The sequence below is a fragment of the Zosterops lateralis genome, assembly GCF_965231275.1.
Source record: "Zosterops lateralis genome assembly, chromosome: 28".
Classification (NCBI taxonomy): domain Eukaryota; kingdom Metazoa; phylum Chordata; class Aves; order Passeriformes; family Zosteropidae; genus Zosterops; species Zosterops lateralis.
In genome coordinates, this window is record NC_139788.1 from 525,180 (window position 1) to 531,544 (window position 6,365).

Here is a 6,365-nt window from a genome sequence, read left to right on the forward strand (position 1 = left end):
GTACTTCTCAGCTGGTGCCTTGCCTGTGCAGACAGGGGAGGGGATGTAAAAAAGATGCCTCTTAATTGTTTGGGGATTTCAGACACGGCTTTTCAAATGTCAGTGTCGGCTCCTGAGCGATGGAACCCCCATCCCTGTGAGCTCTGGGCTGCCAACAGATGTTCTCCTGCAGGACTGGAGAAGGAACAAACAGCATCAGGGCACAGGCAGGGAGGTCTGGGGGTGAATCCTGTCCTGTGTCCTTGTCCTTGTCCTTGTCCCAGGCCCTGTCCCAGTCCCATCCCTGTCCCTATCCCTGTCCCTGTCCCTGTCCCTGTCCCTGTCCCTGTCCCTGTCCCTGTCCCAGCCCTGTCCTGTCCCAGTCCCTGTCCCTGTCCCTGCCCCTGTCCCTGTCCCTGTCCCTGTCCCTGTCCCTGTCCCTGCCCCTGTCCCAGTCCCTGTCGCTACCCCTGTCCCTGTCCCTGTCCCTGTCCCTGTCCCTGTCCTCTCCCTGTCTTGTCCCTGTCCCTGTCCCTGTCCCTGTCCCTGTCCCTGTCCCTGTCCCTGTCCTCTCCCTGTCCCTGTCCCTGTCCCTGTCCCTGTCCCTGTCCTCTCCCTGTCTTGTCCCTGTCCCTGTCCCTGTCCCTGTCCCATCCCTGTCCCTGTCCCTGTCCCTGTCCCTGTCTTGTCCCTGTCCCTGTCCCTGTCCCTGTCTTGTTCCTGTCTTGTCCCTGTCCCATCCCTGTCCCTGTCCCTGTCCCTGTCCCTGTCCCTGTCCCAGTCCCTGTCCCTGTCCCTGTCCCATCCCTGTCCCTGTCCCTGTCCCTGTCCCATCCCTGTCCCTGTCCCTCTCCCTGTCCCTGTCTTGTCCCTGTCCCTGTCCCTGTCCCTGCTGGCAGCAGCAGGAGGCCACAGTTCAGCTGTGTCTCCTCCCCAAGGGAAAGCCCAATGTCCCCAAATGTCCCTGGGACACCGGGGCTGTTTCCACAGTCACTGAACGTGCTTATTACAGGCCAGGCAGGAGCCCAGGCTGCAGGGACAGCCCTGCTCCCCTCACTTGTCCTTCAGTTTAATGGGATACAGGCATAAATCATAGATCTGATACCGCACATGGGCTCTGCCTATATTTTTTTTATAAAGAACATTTGCTCTGATTTATAGAGCCCTGGGTTTTGAATTAGTCTAGCTTGAAAACTGAATCAAATCTTTCCATCAAGCCTGGTTTTTTGCATTATGAATGGCTTAGCTGTTTAGTAATGGAATGCCAATCAGCCATTGCTGCTCTCCATGGGCAATGCCGGGAGGATCATTGCGGAACATGGACTCTGTGATTACCTGAAATGAACTGGAAAATTGTGTTTTGTTTAAAGCTTTCTCTTCCGCTGGGAGGTTCCTGAGCGGGTTGGGGAGTCGCCTCGCTGGGGGTGTGACGGGGGTTAAAGCAGGAGGGGGACACCGAGGGAGGAGGAATTCCTGGAGTTTCTGCCAGAGTTTCCTCATGTGTGGAACCAGGAGGATCATTTCCTGAGCCAAAGGGATGGCCTAGGAGTGTGTCCTGGGCTGTGGTGTAGGATGTGCACACAGTATTTATCCCATCCCCATCCCCATGAGCTGCTGGAACCAGGTGGGGCAGTGTTTTCCCAGGCCCCTCCTTTGGGCTCTTCTGCTCATGGCCCATCAATGCCTTGCCCAGGACTCACAGGGAACTCCCTCCAGGAGCTCTCTCTGTTTAATGGGCCATCAAGGAGCCACTGCACGACTCCTCATCCCATTGGGAGATGCTCCCAATGCCCAGGGGGAGGAGCCAAGCATTCCCACCTGGAGAGAATCTGGGATTTGGGACAGGACAAGCAGCCCTGAGCCACTGGATTCCCAGAGGAGCAGAGCTCCCAGACCTTTCTGTGGGATCACTGCTTCAGGAAGAGCCCCTCACCTGGACTGCTCCCCCCACCCTGCTCAGGCTGTGATCTGACTCTGGCAGTGCTCCTTTGTGTTATTGCATTTATTTTTTATTTTATTTTTACCTTTCTACCTTTCTTTTTATTAAATTGTATTCCTGACTTGGAGCCTCTACTGGTTTTTCTCTCAAACCACAACAGAGTTCAGCCCAGATCACACCTCTGGCCTCTACCCCACACAGTGGGATAATGGCTTTTTCCTTCTCTCTGCCCGTACTCCCTGCCTGGGGAAGGAGATCGGTGCAGGAACAGCACTCCTGGCACGGGGGCTGCTGGGGCCACAGGTCCAGCCACGAGCCTGGATCCCCTCACAAGCCTCAGGAGCTGCTCTCTGGCTTTGCAGGGAGGAAAAGGGGCAGCACAGCCCCAGCTCAGCACAGAAGGTGCTCCACATGGGGCTGGGGCAGCTCCTGGCACAGCTGGGTTTTCCCAGGGACGGGCAGGAGTTGGGGGACAAGGAAAAACCCTGGGAATGCTTGGTTCCCACTCTCCCCAGTATCTCAAAGCCCGCTCTGACTCAGAACAGCCTCCCCTGGACATGGAGCAGACCCAGGACCCTCAGCCAACACTTTGTGCCCCGAGCTCAGACCCCCCAGAGCTGCTGCAGCCCCACCAGAGCACGAGAGACGAGAAATACTCAAAAATCCTCAAAAGAGTCAAGCCAGGCTGACCCTCCCGTGCACAGCCCACCCTCCCTCCAGGCTGAATTTGTCAGGAGTCATCTTTAATGAAGCTTCCTCTCCAAGGAGGGCCCTCGACACCAAGGTGACAGAGCTCCCCACCTCCAGCTCATATTTTCACTTTGTCGCATACAGGGGAGCAATAAAAAATAAGCTGTTTTTCAATCAAACAACCCAAGGTTGTCCAAATCTCTCGTATTCAACCCGAGTGAATTATTCAGTGGATTATTTTGCTGTGTTTAATGAGTTTCCAGTTTGATTTGACGACGGTGTGAGTTTACACTCTCTGTCTGCTGCCATCCATCTCAATGTGAGAGAGATTCGCTGAGATATTCCTTTTTAAAGTCACGTTTAATGGTTTTTGGGTTAGGTCTCATTAATACAGAAATGATTTTACTAAAGAGCTCACACGCTAAACCCACTCTGCAGAATACATCAGCAAAAAAAAAAAACCACTTTAAATGGGCTGAAATAAATAACTTTCTGGAGCTTTTCATATGCAGCTCCAAAACATCTAAGCCCAGATATACTGAAATGCTTTCATCAAAATCCTTGTTTTGTAGAGAAAACTGATGTGATTCCACATGAGATCATGCCAGGCCAGGCTCAGGCTGGCAGTGGGGAGGAAAGGGGTCTCCTCTCAGCTGTCCTCATGTAAATTTGTGTGTTTTGGCTGCTGCCTTGACCCCCTTTTCCAGCCTCCCTCACTTGGGTTTTGCCCAGTGCAGCAGCATCTCCCCTTTGCACACACAGCCGCAGGAATCCTGAAAAATCAAGAGGGGAAAAAAAAATGATATTAGCATGAGTATCAGACTCCAAATTGGCAGTTTGCTGTAGCTTTGGGTCTCTTGGGGGACTGTGAGTTCTGGTTGAGGCTTTTCCTGCCATTAAATCTCGTTTTCCTCCCCCGTCCTGTGCCACTGCTCCGACACCTGATGGAGCTTCACTCAGGTCACCCCTGGGGACTTTCTTTCTCCTCTGCTCAGCTGACAGAAGGTGGCAGGAGCCTCGTGAACCTCAATTCCTCTGTCAAATTTGCTGGGAAACAACTAAAACATCCAGAAATGACAGAGGTGGGAGGAAGCAGAGATCCACACCCCGCACTCACAGCATGGAGTTTTCTTCAGGGCCCAATTTCTTTTAGAAAACGGACAAAACACCTCCAGGAAATTTCCAATTTACAAACCATGGGCAGGAGGGTTTGCCAATGGTCAGTGAGAGGCACAGCACAGAGCGGGGCTGTCCCTGCCTCAGTTTCCCTGCTGGAAAACAGAGCTGAAAAACTCAAAATCCTTTTGTATTTTAACTCCCTTGGGGGCTGACACAGGAAGAGCTGCCCAAGAGCAAAGCAGTCACTATTTGAGTGGTGGATCCTGTCCCTGGGAACAATAGGAGTTTGATTGTGCCAGCGCCAGGAGATAGATTGCCTTCCACGAGGGCAGGTGCCAGAGCTGGGATCTCTCCTGGTGGGAAGAGCCGTGGGCTGTGATGTCTCTCTGCACTCTGGGAACAGTCAGAGCGTGTTCCTCACAGTGGGGCAGCTGCACAGCAGCTCCTCAAGCTTTTTATCACAGCAGGGCAGCATCGACAGCCAATGAACTTCCCCTTCCCCGAGCACTTGAGTGTTAAAATCCTCCACCCCTCCAGCTCCCCATTGATTTTAAGGCTCCTCTCACTTTACCTGGCTCCTCCTCTCCTTCTCTGTTCTGTCTCAGAACTCCAGCCAGGGGTCATTAGATCAATGAGCAGATTTCCTGGTCTCCAGCCACTCGGGGTGAGGGTCCTGTAACGCCCAGGGAACAGGAGCACAGCCTGCAGCACATCCCTGGATCCATCACTGGGATCGTTGTTATTGACACATCACTCAGGGCCCCTCCATCGATCCTGGCACAACAACAGGGCCCAGGGCTGGAATCAGGGCTGGAATCAGGGCTCAGGGCTGGAATCAGGGCTCAGGGCTGGAATCAGGGCTGGAATCAGGGCTCAGGGCTGGAATCAGGGCTGGAATCAGGGCTCAGGGCTGGAATCAGGGCTGGAATCTCAGGGCTCAGGGCTGGAATCAGGGCTCAGGGCTGGAATCACAGGGCTCAGGGCTGGAATCAGGGCTGGAATCAGGGCTCAGAGCTGGAATCAGGGCTCAGGGCTTGGATCAGGGCTCAGGGCTGGAATCAGGGCTTAGGGCTGGAATCAGGGCTGGAATCAGGGCTCAGAGCTGGAATCACAGGGCTCAGAGCTGGAATCACAGCTCTGCTGCAGCCCCAGGATTGATGGGCAGGGAGCACAGGCTCTTCCTGGAACCACAGGATTTGTGGACCCATCTCCACATTTTTCCTCTGCTTGTTTATGCTCGGGAAAGCCTGATCCATCCAGCTCCCAGTTAAGGGTTTTACAGCTCCTCTCATCAAGGAGCAAACGCGTTTGACCCTTTCTCGGCGCCGTAAAAATTACCTGCATCACTCCTTGGGTTTGTGATGGTTTTAATGGAGAGGAGCTGAGCCCGAGAAGGAGCAAACACCAGGTGCTGTCCCCAATTAAACATCAGGTTAATCATCCCCGGGAAGGCATGAGCAGCATTCCAACTGCCAGGCAGGGTTCAGCAGGGGGGGCATGAGGGATCCAGCCCAAAAAAAATCCCATAAAAGTCCCATAGCTCCCCTGGCCTGGGTGGGTCACATCTATTGGGATTGCACCAGTTTATCCATTGCTGGGGAGAAGGAACTCCCCCTGGGGGAGGAAGATTTGGGTCTGTCACCTGGAGATGGGGCTGATTTAACTCCCAGATCCCTCCCCTGTCCATTAGGATGGCTCAGAACCCACAGCTGGGAAAATTCCCATTGCTCTTCCCTCCCTGGATCCCTGTTCCCATTCTGGGAGCTCAGTGAAGGCTGCTGCCCTGAAAAGGTTTCACCCAGACTTTATCACACCTTAAAAACCAAAAAAATCAAAGGAGGAGGGAAAAAAAATATACTGATTTGGGGGCCACTCGACTCCTCAGCACAAGACTGAGGGTTTGGAAAATGCCTGTTTGGTAAAACTGAACTTCTGCACAGAGCAGGCTGCATCCAGCTCCCTCCTTTCTGGCTGCCTCTGGGACATTTTTGTCTTTGTTCATGGTTTCAGCCTTGATATTTGCAAAATAAAAGGAATTTCTGGTTTGAAATGATTCCGCCTTTCACAATGTCGAGCTGATTATCGTGAAATTAATTATTACAAACAGAAAGTTAACACGGTAGAAATGGATACAAAAAAAAAAAAAAAACAACCCAAAAAAACTCCCCCTAAAAAAAAAATTGCCGAGGGAATTATTTGCGCGGATCAAAAGCAATTTACTCTGCAGAGCTTTTATGTTGCAAATGGCTTTTGAGAGGCTCCTCTTCCCAGCCCAGCCGTGGTTGGCAGGGGAGGTTTGCTGAACCTAAAACATTTGGCAGGGCAGGAAAATAATTTTTTTTTCCTTCCTCCCTGTGTAAGTAAGAACAGCCCCTGGAGGTGGAGGGATCACAGGGAGCAGAACCCAGGGCAGCCCCAGGAAGAGGCTGAGCTCCCAGACCCACGTTAATACCAATATTTCAAATTAAAGATGAGGGGATGAGGGTGGGAACACCCAGCTGGATGAGGCAGGACCCTGCACAGCAATGGGGGGGAGCCTTGGGTGCAAAATATTTTGGGAAATGCCCCGGCAGGCACGGCAGGGCAGGGAAAGGCCAGCTGCCTGTCTGCTCATCTCCTGTCCCAGGCAGTTTGTCCT

General features: G+C 52.9%; 1 long non-coding RNA gene across 1 annotated transcript; it reads right to left on the minus strand.

Annotated features, from left to right (window-relative positions):
* Window positions 1-2,794: 2,794 nt before the first annotated feature.
* Window positions 2,795-5,172, minus strand: LOC310920008. The gene is made up of 3 exons (XR_014591886.1): window positions 5,066-5,172; window positions 4,299-4,400; window positions 2,795-3,381 (listed from the first exon to the last, which is right to left on the minus strand). It is a non-coding gene; the product is annotated as an uncharacterized lncRNA (long non-coding RNA).
* Window positions 5,173-6,365: the final 1,193 nt, after the last annotated feature.